Raw genomic sequence first — 18,559 nt, forward strand, 5'->3', positions numbered from 1 at the left:
TCACTAAAGTACAGCTGACGAAATCTTGAACAATTTTTTATTCCTCTAATAATAAACTAAATTTCACCACCAGATTAGAGGTGAGTATTGTTGATAAATGTTAAAATCTTCTGTCTTTGTTCTCAGAGAAGTTAGAAAAAAAGTCTTGAAGCTTGAAACATATAAGAAGAATTTAATAGTGCTCTGATATTCTGTATTTACGAGCTCATTTGATACAATATCCTCCCAATTTCATGCTAAATTTATCCAGGGAATATTTCAGGCATTGGGGCTTGCCAAGAATAACGTGGAAGATTATTCTTCCCACTTTTTAAACTCACTCATTTCAGGTGGAAATGGGAATGAAAGAATTTTCTATTTGACTGTGCAGCTGAACAAGAGTTTGCAAATTACTTATTACCTAAGTGCACGGAACACCAAGTAAAGTAATTTACCTTTCATTCACTTCTTATCATTGTCCTTTAATCCATTTTTTGGAGAAAATCTATTTCTCTGATCCGTCACAGATGAAAACTTTCTACCCACTTTTTGGTGCAGGAAGTGGTCAGAGGGAAATAAGGCCTGGTAGTTATGAACACTTTCTCTGTCAATCATCCAGCTGACTGCCTCTTTATCAAAACAGGGAGAGAATCTACCACAAAATAATTACCTGTCATTTTGTTTGAAAATGTGCCTCTTATGGACATCCCACAACAGAGTAAAACAAAAGAATGCCTTGCATTTTCATAGTGCATTTTATGACCTCCAGCTGTCCCAATGCTCTTGTAACAACTAAATATTTTTGATCACAGTTGCAGTGTTAATATAAAAATCACAGCAGCCAATTTGTTTAAAAAAGGTCCTATATTAATAGCGATATGATTATGATCATTTAGTTCTATTTTGACGTGGTTTTGGTAGAGTGTTAAATGATCTTGTCACCAGGCAAGCTCACTTTTCCTTCTCTGAAGTCAAGCTGCAAGATCTTTAGCACCCAGCAGAAAGGTTAGAAGAGACCTAAGAACAATTAGCCTCTGCTGAAGCATTTAAGGTTTGGAACTAAATAACTATCTTCTGATTCAGAGGTTGCTACCACTGAGCAGAAGCTAATGATGAAATGATACCAAACAGTCACGAAATCAACTCTGTTTCCTCTTCATTGTTGATTGGACAGGGACAAGCCTTTAGATGGACTCCCAATGTTGCATTTTCAAGCTGTATATTCTGGTTTTCTGAATATTGTTGTGGTTACATCTACAAATGGGAACTATATAAAATCGGAAGGACAACTGCAGTGATTTTCCAATGACTATTGAGAATACACCCAGAGCAATTTCTTCACACTGGGGTTTATTTTTCATAGTACTTGCAGATACAACAAAGGCATAAAATGTGCTCCCTCCAATTGTTTACGAGCTTTGCACCATCCTTCAAACACATACTTCTCTATTATATAATTCTAATCCTTGCCGATCACCCTCGGTTGATCAACAAAAATATTTAATTGTAGTAAAGTTCAACTAAATGGGAACTCATCAACTTGTCTACAAATCGGCATAGATAGAGTGAATACACAGTCTTTTTCCAGGGAAAGGGAATCAAAAACTAGAGGGTATAGGTTTAAGGTGAGAGGGGAAATATTTAAAAGGGACCTGAGGGGCAACTTCTTCACAGAGGGTAGTGTGTATGGAACGAGCTGCCAGAGAAAGTAGTTGAGGTACATACGATAACAACATTTAAAAGATACTTGCACAGGTACATATATAGGAAAGGTTTAGATGGATAGGGGCCAAATGTGGGTAAATGGACAGGCTCAGATGGGTATCTTTGTTGGCATGGATGAGTTGGACTGATGGGCCTATTCTCGTGTTGTACGTCCCTATGATGCTAAATATCACAATCATCTTGAACGCGGGCTTAAATGTGATTGACGGGTAGGGTAGGGGGAAGTTAGGGCAGTGCAGTGATGGGCAGTTGGGACAAATCTCATTCCCTAAAACAGAAAATTATGCTGTGTAACTTTCCATATTCATTACACCAGTGGAAATCAGTGCTAAAGGACAGAATTTGGAATTATGGTGGAGAACAAAGCATATGGAGTAGAAAACGCTGGTACCTAAGTGATAATAAGTGCATAGAAAAGCATATCATGGAGAAAGTTATGTGAAAGCACATTTGTGAAATTTTTGTCATTTTTTTGGACAAGGGAAAGTTACGTTCAAGAAAAGTAATTAGAAGCACATTAACCCAGCAGGCAGGCTGATTTTAAAGATTTAGTACAAGACCCCGAAGGCAAACAGACATTTCCTGAAGAAGTTATCTCATGGAGAACTGGCTTCCCAGTGTACACAAGCTGAGAAAGCTGTTTCAATAGAAATCACTGCATCGATGAAGAGCTTTGTAGAATCACGGAGTAAAAACAGAATTGTTATTGTGCAAGAGGAGAATGGGTGGATCATCGGGTTGGTGAAGGCTCCTCACAGAGCCAGCTATTCATCTCATATCCCCACTCTTTCCCAGTAGCTCTGCAAATTATTTTGCCTCAAGAGCTTATCCAATCCCCATCTGAGAACTTTGGCTGACTGTGCTTTCACCACCCATGTAGGCAGTGAGCTCCAACTACAGAGGGTTGCGCTTCACAAAGCCCATGTGATTTCTTAAATATGTGTATGTATAATGAACTATTTATGCATTCATGCATACTGTTTTAACTCCATTCGGAATCAGATTTATTATCACTGTTGTGAAATTTGTTGTTTTGTGGTAGCAGTACAGTGCAAAGATTTAAAGTTACTATAAATTACAAAATAAATAAATAGTGAAAAACAAAAAGGAATAATGAGGTAGTGTTCATGGGTTCATGGACCATTCAGAAATCTGATGGCGGAGGGGAAGAAGCTGTTCCTGAATCACTGAGTGTGGGTCGTCAGGCTCCTGTACCTCCACCCTGATGGTAGTAATGAGAAGAGGGCATGTCCCTGGTGGTGAGACCTTAGTGATGGGTGCTGCCTTCTTGAGGCACCACCTTTTGAAGATGTCCTCGATGGTGGGGAGTGTTGTGCCCGTGATGGAGCTGGCTGAGTCTACAACCCTCTGCAGCCTCATGCAATCCTGTGCATGGGGCTTCCATACCAGGCGGTGATGCAACCAGTCAGAATGCTCTCCACAGTACATCTATAGAAATTTGTAACAGTCTTTGGTGACGTACCAAATCTCCTCAAACCCCTAATGAAGTAGAGCCCTTCTTTTGTGATTGCATCAATGTGTTGGGCCCAGGATAGATCCTCCTAGATGTTGATGCCCAGGAACTTGAAGCTGCTCAGCCTTTGCATCACTGACCCCTCAATGAGGACTGGTGTGTGTTCTCGTGATTCCAAAGCTGTTTTATTTCTGATGGTAGCCCTACTTTCCCAAGTTCTGGCATTGCACTAGCCTGATTTCAGTTATAATTCTTCAAATATGTAATGTCGCTTACTCTTTGAAGCTGTGGAAAGGAGGGTTGAGGCAGAAGTATTGAGGGCATCTCAGGAATCAGCACTCAAGCACAGGGATTGTACCTTGCAAACTCACTGTGTGTCCGTATTCCAAATTAAAGGTCTGTAATCCCACCCACGTCCTCTGCTGGAACTCTGTTACAGCTTCTTTGAGTTGCTATATTCCAGGCCATTCCAAGTAAACTCCTGGGGAATCAAATTCTACTTCCCCCCCAACCCCTCACATTGCAAGAAGCATGTTTGTTGAATGTTTATCTTCACAGTGGTTTCTCAGTAGGAGAAGGAACTGTGATAGCTCATCGTTGGCCATTTTTGCCACCTTTTGAGATGCATTTGTTCCAATGCCTCCTTGTTCTGTATCATATGATAACATGGCCAATTTTTGGTTTGACATCCAATACTGCAGTAGCTCACCAGTAGAGCACAGAAGGTGTTTTATTTCAGCAGTACGTCTTTTTGAGTAATTGTAGCCCCGAAAAAGAGCTTGGATACCACTTCCAACTCCTGCTAACTTCTCATCCTCAGACTCCAGCAGTACATTCAATGATGGGAATGGAAGGCTGGACCAGAAAGAACATAACAAATAGATGCCTGAATAGGTCATAATGCCTCTTGGGTTTGCTTTGCTATTTAACAGAGTTCTGGCTTAAAGCAAGGCTGTGGCCTCTGCTTTGATCCAGATTGAACATTGGAGAGAATTATAGCAGTGTTGATGATATCTCACCAGAGGACCTAGTGGAGAAAGTGAAAGCCATGGGGAAGGAATATTCCCAAGAACTTCCAAGGAAGAGGACATGGATGTTGGTGAGATCACAGAGGAGTATGTTGATATTCTAGAGCATGTCAATATCAAGAAGGAGGAGGTGATGGTGTCTTGAAAAACATTAAGCTGGACAGAGCCCTGGGGCCTGGTGGAATCTATCCTAGAATACTGAGGGAGGCAACGTGGAGACTGCTGGGGCCTTGACAGAGATCTTTGATCCTCTTTAGTCACAGGCAAGGTCCTGGAGAATAGTTAAGGTAGTTCCTTCGGTTAAGAAAGGCAACAGGGATAATCCAGGAAATTATATGGCATCAGTGGTAGGGAAATTATTGGAGAACATTTGTAGGGACAGGATTTACTCGCATTTGAAAAAGCATGGACTTATTAGGAATGGTCAGCATGACATGTGCAGGGGCAAATCCATCCTGTTTGTGAACAATCTGCTTCACCTTCAAACAGCAGCCACTGATAGCTATACAGCCGTCCCAACATTCAACTGGATGGAAATGTCTTCTCTACCGTACTGATGTTGGACAAGCAGTGGAGGTTGAGGGAGGTGGTGATGAGGTAGATTACATGTGGGATCAGATGTGTTATCACATGATTGTTGCTGAATGGCAGTACGAAGAAGTCTGGGGGTGGGGGCAACGGGAGGGCTCCAGACCAATGGTACTGGAGGGGAAAGCAGGCATTGTGCTCAATTCTCTGCACAGAGAGCAATGGAACCAGGCAACCTGACCCAGTTAGACAGGGAAGGAGAGACAATGAGCAGGATAGTGCAGACACAGGAGACTGCAGATACTGCAGCAACAAACAATCTGCTGGAGGAACTCAGCGGGTCGAGCAGCATCTGTGGGGGAGAAGGAATTGTTCACAGTTTAGATGGAAACCCTGCATCAGGACTGAGAGTTAAACGGGGAGATAACCAGTATAAAGAGGAGAGGGGGAGTGGTGGGATAGGGGCCAGAGGTGTTTGGTGGACTTGGGGGGTGCGCGGAGGTGAAGAGTGGATGGTCAGAATGTTAATGGTTGAAGGCAGATCACAGTGGGTGGAGAGGAATGGTTTTCCACAGTCATGTAGAACGTGCAGATTGATAATGTTTGGGCATTGTTAGTGGGAACTGCAGGGATATCGATGGGTGTGCATCCACCATGCATTCTATCCTGTGTGACTCCAGGCATACACATTGTGATTAGCTTCTGTCTACCAGAAGCTTTGTGTGTGGGCCACATATCAATACCATCTCCAACATCCACTCTGCAGGAAGTTTCACGGCATCAGGTTATACCACGGGCCACCTTCCCTCGGCTATTGATTCAATGCTCCTTCGCTGTGAACGTACCACTGAGAAGGATGAGGAGAGAAGAAGCATGCTCTGGGTTGGGGATTTTGATTTCTCCATGTCTGCTGCTGGGAGAGTCTCGGTTGTGGTGTTGATTCCCGAAGGACACAGCTACCAGGGTGGGTCTGAGACAAATAGTGACAGTAACCACACGAGGGGAGAAAAAACTTTCACCTCTTCCTCATCTGTTGTTTAAAATCATGATGGGTATGGATAGGGTGAACACCCACAGTCTTTTTTCCCAGAGAAGGGGAACTAAAGACTAGAGGGCATAGGTTTAGGGTAAGAGGGGAAAGATTTAAAAGGGACATGAGGGCCAACCTCTTCATGCAGGGGGTGGTGAGTATATGGAACGAGCTGCCAGAGGAAGTGGTTGAGGTAGATACAAGAATAATATTTAAAAGACATTTGGATAAGTACATGGATAGGAGGGATTTAGAGGGATATGGGTCAAATGCAGGCAAATGGGACTAGCTTGGTGGGCACCATGGTCGGCATGGACGAGTTGGGCCAAAGTGCCTGTTTCAATGCTGTATTATTCTATGACTCTATGTTCGTAGCTACATTGATGGGAATGACTCACAAACAGTCTCTAAGCAGACAAAAGTCATGCCTTCACACTGATATCATAGTTCATTAAGTGGATCTACCACAGTGTTAAGTGGCTTAGGTTTGTAACATATCTGCAGCTTTGAATATAGCTCATACTATCACATGGACGTTCAGATATCAGCACCAGTCACTCTAAAATCAATAACCTCATGCCACAACACATTCATCATGTGCCCATCACTGTCCACATGGTTCAATGGGCAGTGCAGAAAATCATGACGTGCATACCTAAAAATGAGAACAGTAAATGCTGTAAATAATCAGCATGTCAGGCAGTGTCTGTGGAGAGAGAAACAATGTTCCGTGTTGCTTACCCTTCATCAGAACAGGAACTGTAGGAAAACAAGTGTGTTTTAAATTGCAGGGCGGGAGAGAGGTGGAGAGAACAGCAGGAACGTCTGTGAGATGGTGAAGACCAAGATTGTCCGGTTGTTGGAAATGTTTCCATTGGCTGTCTGGGAGAGGGAAACGAGTTATCGTGGATCTGTTTGGAAGGGTACTATGGGAAGTACTAAAAATGAGACACTAACTTGGTGAAATATAACACAGAGGAAAATCTATCCCAATAACTTGTTCTGTGATCCCTCTTCAAGCCAGTAACACGTTGTATTAACATGCTGACTCTGACCACCTACTCTCTGTAACTGCCTGCTTCACCATCTCCTGCATTAACAGCACCTGTCGTCCACTTCTGCCATACCTATTGTTTTAGGCATCATTGGATGCATCACATCTTGGTACAGCAACTAGTCTGCTCGGGACTGCAAAAAACTTCAGTTGTGGACACAGCTCAGCACATCACGCAAACCAGCCTCCCTTCCACGGATTCTGTCTACACTGTTCACTGCCTTGGTAAAGCAGCCAACATAATCAAAGACCCCCCTACCCAACCTGGACATTCTCTCTTCTCCCCCCTCCTATTGGACCACTTCCCTGAAAGCACATACCACCAGGTTCAAGGACAGCTTCTATTCCACTATTATAAGACTACTGAACGGTCCCCTTGTGTGATAAGATGGACCCTTGACCTCATTATGACCTTGCACCATATTGTTTACCTTCACTGTACCTCGGTATATGTGACAATAATAAACCAATTTACCAATTTATGCCATCTCCAAAAGCTGTTCTTTTCAGAATCAGAATCAGGTTTATTGTTGCTGACTTATATTACGTGAAATTTGTTGTTTTGTGGCAGCAGTACAGTGCAAAGATGTAAAAATTACTATAAATTACAAAACAGTGCAAGGAAAAGAAATAACGAGGTAGTGTTCATGGGTTCATGGACCGTTCAGAAATCTGATGATGGAGGGGAAGAAGCTGTCCCTGAAATATTCAGTGTGGGTCTTCAGGCTCCTGTACCTCCTCCCTGATGGTAGTAACGAGAAGAGGGCATTTTTTGTCAAATAAATTGTTCCTTGTCACATTGTGTGTGTCCTTAATTTTATTTATTTTTTTATTTTCTCCTCTTTGTCGGCCATTACCAGTTGATGTAGAGAGAAAGTTTTGCTCTGTCTTTCAATGAAAGCAATGCTTCCATTGCTACCGCACATTTACTTCACTGGGGCGTCTGTACTTGCTCCACCCCTCCTACCTTGGGTCGATGAAGGGAAAGCAAACCCGGTGTTTCCAGTCACTGGGACACAGATCTCCTAGGTGGTGTTTCAGTGGGATTACAACTACCTCAACAAAAGCTTCTCCACCAACCTGCCTCCAGTACACAACACTTGCCTCTGGGAAAACAAAGGTTTATAGTGAGACCCTGGAAAACATGGACCACTTCCCATATCTCGGGAGCTGACTCTTGGTGAAGGCAGATATCGATCACGAAGTTTACCACCTCCTTCAATGCACCAGCACAGCCTTTTGTTGGTTGAATCAAGATCTCAGACTTGGCAATGAAGCTCATAGTCTACTGGGCAGCAGTGATCCCTGCCCCCTTATATGCTTCTGAGACCTGAACTATCTACAGCAAGAATCTCAAGGAATCAGAGACATACCACCAACATCATCTCAATAACTTTTCACTGGAAAGTTGAGTGAACCAATATCAATGTCCTCTCCCAGGCCAAAGTCCCCAGAACTGATGGTCTTGTTATTGCTCATTTGGCTATGCTGTGCAAACCACATCACTCACATGCCCAATATCAAACTCCTGAAGCAGACACCCTATTCCAAGCTCAGTCACAGTAGGGGACTACCAACCACCAATTCAGACAGAGAAAGACATTCAAGGCTATGCTTAAAGCCTCCTTGAAGAAATGCAACATCCCTATTGACACCTGGGAATCTCTGTTCCATGACCGCGCAAAGTTGAGGTGATTCAGAAATCTTGCATCCATGTCACAAGAACACACAGAAGCCCTGCATAAATGGCAGAAGGAACACACTTTCTAATTCCCCGAAGGTTACCCAACTGCGGTCTAACCCGAACAACATCAACAACTTGCATTTATAAAGTATCTCAAACATAGCAAAATGTTCCCCAAGAATACTATGTAAGAAAAATTAACATTGAGCCACAGCAGGGTACAGAAAGACAGATTGAAGCATCTTAAGTGGGTCATGGAATGTGAAGAGGCAGGGAGATTCAGGGAGTGAATTTCTGACTTTCGGCATCTAATATTGGAGCAGTAAATGGAATGCTCACCAGGACAGAACTGAAGCAGTGAAATTACTGTGAAGGAGTGAAGGACAAACTAAAATAGGGGGATATGTGGGAGGAAGGGGTTTGATAGTCTTAGGCGAGGTTTAAAGGTCGGCAAAACATGGTGGGCCGAAGGGCCTGTATTGTGCTGTATTGTTCTAATGGATTCATAAACGAAGAGGAGAATTTTGAACTGGAGCTGCTTTTTAAGCAGGGACATTTCACAGAAGTTCGGGGTGAACAGGATTTGGATGAGCTCGGAATATTAGGTGCATAGTTTTGGATGACCTCGGTTGTATGGAGAGTAGGATGTGGGAGGCCAGCCAGGAGTGCAATGGATCAGACACGCAGAGTAACGAAGGCACAAATAGAGGTCTCGGCATCAGATGCATTGAGGCAGGTAGAGGCAGGGTGACGTTATGGAGATGGGAATAGACAGTCCTCGTGATGGGACAGATGTACAGTCAGAAGTTCATCTCAGTGTCAAGTATGACACCGGAACACACTATCTAATTCCCTGAAGGTTACTCAACTGTGGTCTAACCTGAACAGCATCCATTTTGGCCTCAGACAGTAAGTAAGGCAAAGGATTGGGTCAGCAGCTAGGAAACAGAGTCTGAGCCGGGGTCCAAAGACAATAGCTTCAGTCTTCCAAAGTTGGAGGAACCTTCTGCTTATCCGATGCTGGATATCAGACAAGTAGTTTGGCAATGTATCCATAAAAAATATGCATGTCCCTTCCTATTTTCTTCCCCCATTATTATTCTTCAATAAAAACCCATCTCTGACCTCTCCAATTACTGAAAGCAGTTTTGCTGCCCAGTAATTTACTTCCTGCACTGCATTTGATTTCATTTGAGAAAAATTAAAGAAAGCTGGGAGCACATTTCAACTCTAGCTGTGTTCCTGGATAATTATATTTTAACAAAAAGATGGAAAAGGGAGCTGATAGTAACTAGCACAGAGTGGATACAGGTACATCACAAAGTTAGTGAACACGGGAGGAAATCTAGATTAAAGTTAAGATATCAGACAAGGAGAAGGGGCAGGGATTAAGTTCACAGAGAGAGAAGAAAGGTTTATTTACAATTAGAATGAGAGAATTTGAAGCTAAGAAATAGTTGGTTCATCCCAAACAGTCAACTTCAAGCTCCATTGGATAATTGAGCTTTGAGGAGGCAAGGTGTAAAATAAAGGGTTCCACTTTTAGTCACAAAGCAGTCACCAGGTGTCCAAACCGTAGTAATCCTGATCTGCAGAAGAGATTGGATGGTGCCTCCAATATCAGTACTAATTAGCCATTATATGCCATTCGGTGTTTCAACTGAAGGTTATCTTCACACTCAGATACTTTTGCTGGACTTTTAAATTAATTTTGCAAAGCCTTGTTTAAGTCTTTGTGAAATACAACAATACTGAATTGAAAGGTTAATGTGTGGTGATAACGGAGGGTGTGGGGTGGTGAAGGAGAGAAATGAATTGACTCTCAGACTGTGGGAATATAATATTCACATAACTTGATCATCGATAGAGATAAGGTGAATGATAGTGTCATATTTGTCGAGGTATGTGTCAGGATGCAGCACGGTAGCGTAGCGGTTAGTGCGATGCTATTACAGCGCCAGTGATCGGGGTTCAATTCCGGCCGCTGTCTGTAAGGAGCTTGTACGTTCTCCCTGTGTCTGCGTGGGTTTCTTCTGGGTGCTCTGGTTTCCTCCTACATTCCAAAGACGTACAGGTAGGTTAATATGGGTTTAAGATGGGTGGCGCAGACTCGTTGGGCTGGAAGGGCCTGTTACCACGCTGTAAATAAAATTTTTGGGAGGAAGGGGTTAGATAGTCTCAGGTGTGGTTTGAAGGGCGGCACAACATGGTGGGCCGAAGGGCCTGTATTGTGCTGTATTGTTCTATGTTTCTATGGTTTAGGAGAGAACTTTAGTTACTTGCCATAAAATTTCACTGAAACTGATGGGCCAAACACAGAAATAATTTGAAGCAAAGTTTGGGAATGGCAGTGTGAGTTAAAGGCCAGTGGCTGTCCCAAGAAGAACAGGAAGAGTGGAATTTTCTGGCAATTGAGTCTGTAATCTTGACAGCTGGCCTCAATTTCCTCGTGATTTCTCCAGGCAGTGTTTAGAGCACACTGCAGACATATTAGCCTTCTTATCACAAGCTCCATGTTAACCTGCCAGCCTGTCTCTTTTTATGAATGGCTTTAATATAAAGCTGAGATCAAATCAATATTTTAGCTATCATATTGAATTAAATACTCAGTGAAGGTGGGTAAACGTATATTTTAGAAATCTCCAGCTTTCTTTGGACACTTTCATATTTTTGTTCCTTAATCCATTACATGCAGTAAAAAGATATTTGCAAACATCACCCGATGCATATGGTATTCTTTATTTGCACATGTTTTAAGGCAATTAATGCTTATTATTTGGTCTAGCTATAGGGGCAAGTTTAAAAGGATTCTTATTCCTTTCGTACAAAGGTTCTGTGTTGTGTCTGTAATATCTCCATCCTAATAATGCAGAATGCGGCTTGATTTCATGCCCATGTAAAGAGTGCTGTCTGATTTCTCTGCTCCAGAGTTAAATTTAAATTACTGCATCCTGCTCATTTGATTAGAACCTGCAGCCTTTATAGACACAAAAAGTCTTTGAAATCATAATGATTCTGAAATGCACACAAGGTTGCTGTGTTTTACTGGCTCTCTTGCAGAACGTGCAGAGCAAAGAGCTTACTCTGAAATCGAGCATCAATCCATGGATCATTTTATTGTGTTGAAGCATTCGATATTCCTTCTTTGAACACTGAAGTCATCATGTCGTCTAATCCTGGAAGTGGCAGAACTCATTTTCTCAGGAGATTCAATAAACGGCTGAATCTTAAGCCACAGTTTCTTGGTCAGACGCTGATGAATTGCAAAATGACTGCCCTTTCCCCAAATGCTGTTCTTTTCAATGTTGACTCAGCTGACCACCTTTCACAGCCAGAATCTTCTGGAGTGAGCTAATTGTGCTTCTTCCTAATACTTTAAATGGCAATTTTCTGCACCACAACCTTGCCTTTATTACCCTAAAACGTAGTGCCATCTTGCAGCATTTTCCAAAGACACTTGTGGAAAAGCAGTGCAATTTGTCATAGGTTGTGTTCTGCTGGGTTCCTGATTGTTCCTGCCTCTCCTCATTCACTGCAGACTGCCTGGGTGGTGGAGAGTATTACCATCTATCTTTACAGCACAGAAGAGTGCTGCTTCAGCTCATTGTCAATGCCAGCTCACAGGGCAGTCCCACTCCCCCTGTAATACACCCCCTTGCAAACAAGTAAATGGTGTACTCTGATGCATATCCATATGTTTTGAATGAAGGTCCACCTGTTAGAGCAGCATTCTACATGCTGAGTTCTGAGTAAAGGTTGAGGGTGCTGTCAGTGGAATGGAACAGGCCAGCCTGTGCTCCCTTCATTCACTCACTGACAGTCAGCTACAGAGGGGCACCCAGTCACTTTGGGCAGGGAATGGTGCACTGCATGTGCTTAATGAAAGAGATTGTGATTTGGGAATATCTCCAGAGGAGAGCAACTTATTACAACTTTGTTGAACAGATGATAGTGCAATGATGTTCTCTCACTGTGTGCTGTTGGGACACCATGTGAGACTAGGAATCCAAAGAAACGTTTCAGATATAAATGTTTCTTATATTTTCATTTTTAACATCATAGAAGGAGGCCATTTGGCCCATGGTAGTGTAGTGGTTAGTGTAATGCTATTATAGTGCCAACTACAGGTTCGATTCTGGCCAATGTCTGTAAGGAGTTTGCATATTCTCCCCGTGTCTGGGAGGGTTTCCTCCGGGTGCTCTGGTTTCCTCCCACATTCCAAAGACGTACGGGTTAGGAAGTTGTGGGCATGCTACGTTGGCGCCGGAAGCGTGGCGACACTTGCTGGCTGCTCCCAGAACACTCTACGCAAAATATGCATTTCACTGTGTGTTTCGTTGTACATGTGACTAATAAAGATATCTTATCTTATCTTCAATCTACACTAACTACCAAAGCACTTCCATCAGTCCCATTACCCCACTTATTGCTCTATAATCTGTTCTCTCACTCACGTTTGTCAAGTCCCCCCTCCCAAATTCTCCCGCTGCCCAACTCCAGTCGGGGTAATTCACAGCGGGCAATTAACCTACTGGCGCGTCGTTGGCTTGTGGGAGGAAACTGGAGCACCCGGGGAGAAATCCACGCGGTCACAGGGAGAACATGCAAACTCCACACTGACAGCACCGGAGGTCGGGATTGATCCTGGGTTTCTGGAGATGTGAGACAGTGGCACTACCTGTCGCACCACTGTGCCATTTTGTAACGTATACGCTGCTGGTGTAAACCTTTATTAGAAATAGGAAACATAATCACGAATGGTGGCTGCAGTATTGGCAGAATGTACTGCTGTCTCATGAAGTTGTGATATGAGTTCCTTATAGAGTCATAGAGCAATACAGCACAGATACAGACCGTTCGGCCCAACCAGTCCATGCTGACCACAGTGCCCACCCAGCTAGTCCCAATTTCTTGCGTTCAGCTCATATCCCTCCAAGCCCCACCCCTCCATGTACCTACCCAAGTGCTTCTGAAATGATACTATTGTACCTTCCTCAACCACTTCCTCTGGCAGTTCGTTCGATATACTCACCACTCTCTGAGTGAAAAAACTTGCCCCTCAGGTCCCTTTTAAATCCTTCCCCTCTCACCCTAAACCAATGCCCTCTAGGTTTGGACTCCCCTACCCTGGGGAAAAGACTGTTACCGTCCACCTTATCTATGCCATAATTATGCCACCTTAATTATGTCATAATTTCCTGCATATATTAAGTCTGTTCTGCTATGATCCATTCCCAAACACAGGTTACTATTGTACCTCTTCCCCAATTAAAATCAATGAGAAGCAAGCTTCTGATTAACATTTTACCACTGCAGTGTTTCAGAACTGTCTCCCACTCATCAGGCTGTGATAGCAGAACTCTCCTGCTGTTCCAGCAAAGAGCCATATTTACATTGAATTCAAAGCTGATAACAAACTGAGGCCCAGGAAAAGGTTGGCATGGACTGGAGTCTGAAGAAATCACTCTGCCAATTTGTGCCTGTTTTGAGAATTACTCCTCTATGATCATTGGCCTCTCAATCTAACACTGACCAATTAGAATGGAGGGAATTTTTTGGTGCAAAATTCTTTGAAGAACGACTTAAACAAAAAATGCTGGAAGCCCTCAGGAATTCTCAGTCATTATGTAAACATAATGAAAAGATGTTGATGTTTCAGATGTAGGATTTCATCAGAATGCAGGAGAGAATAAAGAAACTGTAATAATGAAAAGGAATACAAACCGTGATGTTTTAGTTGGAGGACAGCAGATAGTTCTTTCAAGGTAGTGATGGATGAAGTGAGGCATTATGAGAAAAATGAGGGGAGAAAAGGGTCAAAATAATATATGTCGATAGTTAACGAAGTTTACCAGATCAACTTAGAAAACAAGATTTAACTTCAGGCTGCTGATCCTCAACGTACATACCTTTACCAAGCGATGGACTAGGTTTAATGGTAAACTTTGGATTAAATTATACCATGTGATGCCATCTTTTGTGAATATTTAAACCAGCTGAGAACAGCACAGTGAAGCCTTCCCCTGATTCCAGCTGCTGGGCAGTACAGGGGAAAAGGTTGTTTATGGGGTGAAGAAACCCCCTCCAAACAAAGTTGATCTTTAGCGATCCAACAGCCCATTTATGGGCAAGCTGGGCTGCTTGAATTTCTTAATTTTAAAAAAATTGTTGAGTGACTGACTTGTTTCCAGGCCAAACCAGCAACTTTAGTGGGAGGGGAGATCATTTGGGTTGAAAACAGAGTCTTGTTGAGCCTGACCCACAGTGGGCCTTAGGTTTTTGTCACTGAGAGTTAGGGATCCATAACTGACCTTATGTTATTATGCACATTATCAACTGCTTTTTCTTCTGAAGTTTGCAGAGGATTTGAAGATTTGAGACTTCAAGCTCAGAAAGTAATGAAGTGATAAACCCATGTCCAAGTCCCAAAGATTCAAAAAGGCAATGGAATAAGTTGCAACAAACCAGGCTCCTTCAATCTGGATGTTTTTGTTTCATCTCATTAAAGATTTTTTAAATATCTTGTGACATTTGTAGATGGAAATTAAAGCCAATTAATTAATTATCTCTAATTTTGCAAAACAACTGTAAAAAGAAGAATTCCTTGTGGATAATTTCAATTAAATCTAGGTCACAAAGTGTAAACGTCATTAAGTCGTTGGATGCAGCTGAGAGAGAGACTCAAATTAGGAACATGAATTAGATTTTAAAGTGGACTAATTTCACAGATCTCTATCTCTAACCACAACAGGCTTCCAAATTTAGTGCTGGCAAAGTGATGCAACCAAAACTAAATCTCTCCATCAGATGAAAACCAAACTGTGGTGTGAATCCGGGACCTTTGGGACGTTTTAAAAACATTTCTTAATTCATGCAGCTGATCAAAGTCAACAGATGAATCAAACCATATATTTTATCCGGCTGTTTTTCCAAATTCAGCAGCTATTGCGGATTTGGTTTTGAAAGTAACCTCCTCTGACGCATCTCCACAAAGTAAACAGCTCCCTTCATTTGAAGTAGGTTTGTGATTGGCCTTTATCATTTTGATTAATCACTGTCGATACCTGTTGATTTCTTGGAGGGTTTATTTTAAAGTAACAGCAAGTAGTACAGCTCCAGCAACGCCTGGGTTTGATTTTTTTACTTTAAATTTAAGATTTACATATAGGAAATACAATACAATCAGTATATATCTTTCTTTACATTAACTGTGCCTTCAAATCATATCCCTCCTTTCCCTGCATATTCACGTGCCTACTGAAGATCCTCTTAAACACCTCTATCATATTTGCCTCCACCATCACCCCAGGCAGCGCATTCCAGGCACCCACCACTCTCTGTGTGAAAAAACTTGCCCCGCACTTCTCCTTTGAACTTACCCCCTCTCACCTTAAATGCACGCCCGCTGATATTAGACATTTCAAACCTGGGATAAAGATACCAGCTATCTACTCCGTCTATGCATCTCATAATCTTATAAACTTCTATCGGGTCTCCCGTCAGCCTCTGCCACTCCAGAGAAAACGACCCAAGTTTCTAACTTCTCCTCATAGCACATGCCCTCTAATCCAGGCAGCATCTTGTTAAATCTCTTCTGTGCCTTCTCCAAAGCCTCCACATCCATCCTTTCGTGGAGCGATCAGAATCCCAGGAATGGGGTTGATGGGATTGCTTTGAGAGTCAACATAGACCTGACGGGCTGATTGGCTGTGGTAAGAGGATATGATAAAGTGACAGTGGAGGACGCAGTGGGAGAGGTGCACTTGTCATGAGGTGAAGATCCGCCGCAGCTAAGCTGGCAGATCAAGCATATTATGGCAAATTGCATCAATGGTATCAGGTTGGTTGGTTAAATGGTCACTGTACATGGTCCTGTGTGGAGGTGAATGGTGGCAACTGGGAGGAACTGAGGAGAATAAAATGGGGATTAATGCAGGATGAGTTTATATTGGTGTTTGATGGTTACACGGACTCAGTGGGCTGAAGGACCTGTTTCTGTACTAACTCTGGAAAGTACCCAGAGAAATGGAATATTGTGGGCAACAGGGAATAGTAAATCTCAGTACTTATTACAGGGTGTTAATCACCTATCAACAAAGAGTTCCATACTGATAATTAGGCAGCTGCCCAAGCAAAAAGGGCTGCAGATTTTCAATAAGTTATAGAAAGATTTATTGAATGGCTTCTATTGTATTTATGCCACCACATATCGGAAGTGTTCCTACTTTCTTGTAAAATTACCTCGAAGTCTGGTTTTGAATTGTAGGGATTTTCCAGTTTACAAGAAATTGGGCGAAAATTGCGTCAGCCTTATATGACTCTGGAGAGGAAGCCAACATGGACTCAGGTTACACAGTTCCCCTGGTTTACATAAGCAAGTCTTTCTAGTTAAGGACTTTCACATCATGGGGAGGAATTCATTTTCCACTTGTTGTTAATTGCCATAATTTGTCATTCAATAAATTCTACCATTACCCAGAGAGTAAGTCTATTTTCTGATGAAATTTGAACTGGAAGATGAATAATCAGCAGAAAAGTTGAGAAGACCATGACTATTCTCCAAGCACAATTTCTGCAGAATTTTAACTGGAGTAGGAATTGAAGCCATGTTGTACTGCTAGTTTCCTCACTGCCACCAATGTCTTCTGTGGCTGAAGTGATTGTATGATGCAGGTAGAAGCTTCGGAGATATGTGCTAAATGTGGTTCTTTCACTTCCACATCTGAAATATATATTATGCTCCCCCGTTGTGGCTCGATTAATATTCTTTGAACCAATCTGCTGATGCATCTTTGTGCTCAGGAGCTGTGCCATGCTCTAAACACTGCTTGCCTTTCCCCATTCCCTGTGGACTGGCCTGGAAGTGATGAATATGCCCTGGTGTATTTGTAGGCGCATTGAAGGATGATAAGGGGGTGTCTAAGTTAGGCTCAGACGTGTAATGTTCTAAGGGAAGGGGAGGAGCCGAAAGGTTTTGATGGGGATGCAGAGTTGGTCACCACATTACTTCGCAATTAGAGCACTGAAGGAGGCCATTCAGCCCATCGAGTCCATGTGAGAGAGAATTATTTGCAGCGTTGCATGGAAATGCGAAGATGGTGGTCTGCAAATCATTTTCTCTCACACGTCATTCAAACCTCCTTTTGTTCCTTTGCCAATTACCTAAACTGAGGGGTAACTTACAGCAGCCAATTAACCAGCAACACATCTTTGGAGTATGGAAGGAAACCAGAACCCTCCACAGAAACCCACAGCCTTGGGAAGAAGGGGTAAACTCCACACAGACGGCACTTGGAGATTTCACCAATGCTGTTTCTTCAAACTCCTCCAAGACCTCTGCAGGGGTAGCAAACCAAGGTCAGTGTCCTCTCCCAGGTCAACATCCCCGGCACAGAGGTCCAGTAAGGCAGGAAATATCATTCACATGCCTGCCCCAAACTTCTGAAACAGACGGAGACACAAGGGGCTGCAGATGCTGGAATCACAGTGTAACTGCACTGTGTAATGAATTGACCTGTACGATCGGTTTGCAAGACAAGTTTTTTACTGTACCTCAGTACAAGTGACAATAATAAACCAATACCAATACCAATCTGGAGCAACAAACAATCTGCTGGAGGAACTCAATAGGTCGAGCAGCATCTGTGGGGGGAGAAGGAGTTGTCGATGTTTTGGGTCAAACAATCCAGGTGAGGTCTATCCCTTTAAGGAAAACTGTAACAGAGTGGCTGCCTTCCAATAATGCTTACTTTCCCAAGTGTGGTCCATTCGGTTTCCAAATCTCACAGTTAATTTCTTGACTGCTTGTACAAAAATAAAAGGGCGAATGACAGATGCCAGTTAACACAATTGAAAAGCAGGCTACATGCAACGAAGTGGGCTGAACGACTGGCTCCGCATGGACAGAGTCCCTTCTCTGTCATATCAATTTGATGATTCCAGAGGTAGCAATCCCAGATTCCTTGCTAGTTCTGAATGGACCTGTTAACTTATGTCTCTGTTTAACTGTCATTTACCAAAAACGTGAGGCCTTGTTAATGTAAAATTCGTTTGATTT

This window comes from Pristis pectinata, chromosome 24 (assembly GCF_009764475.1).
Source record: "Pristis pectinata isolate sPriPec2 chromosome 24, sPriPec2.1.pri, whole genome shotgun sequence".
Taxonomy (NCBI): Eukaryota; Metazoa; Chordata; class Chondrichthyes; order Rhinopristiformes; family Pristidae; genus Pristis; species Pristis pectinata.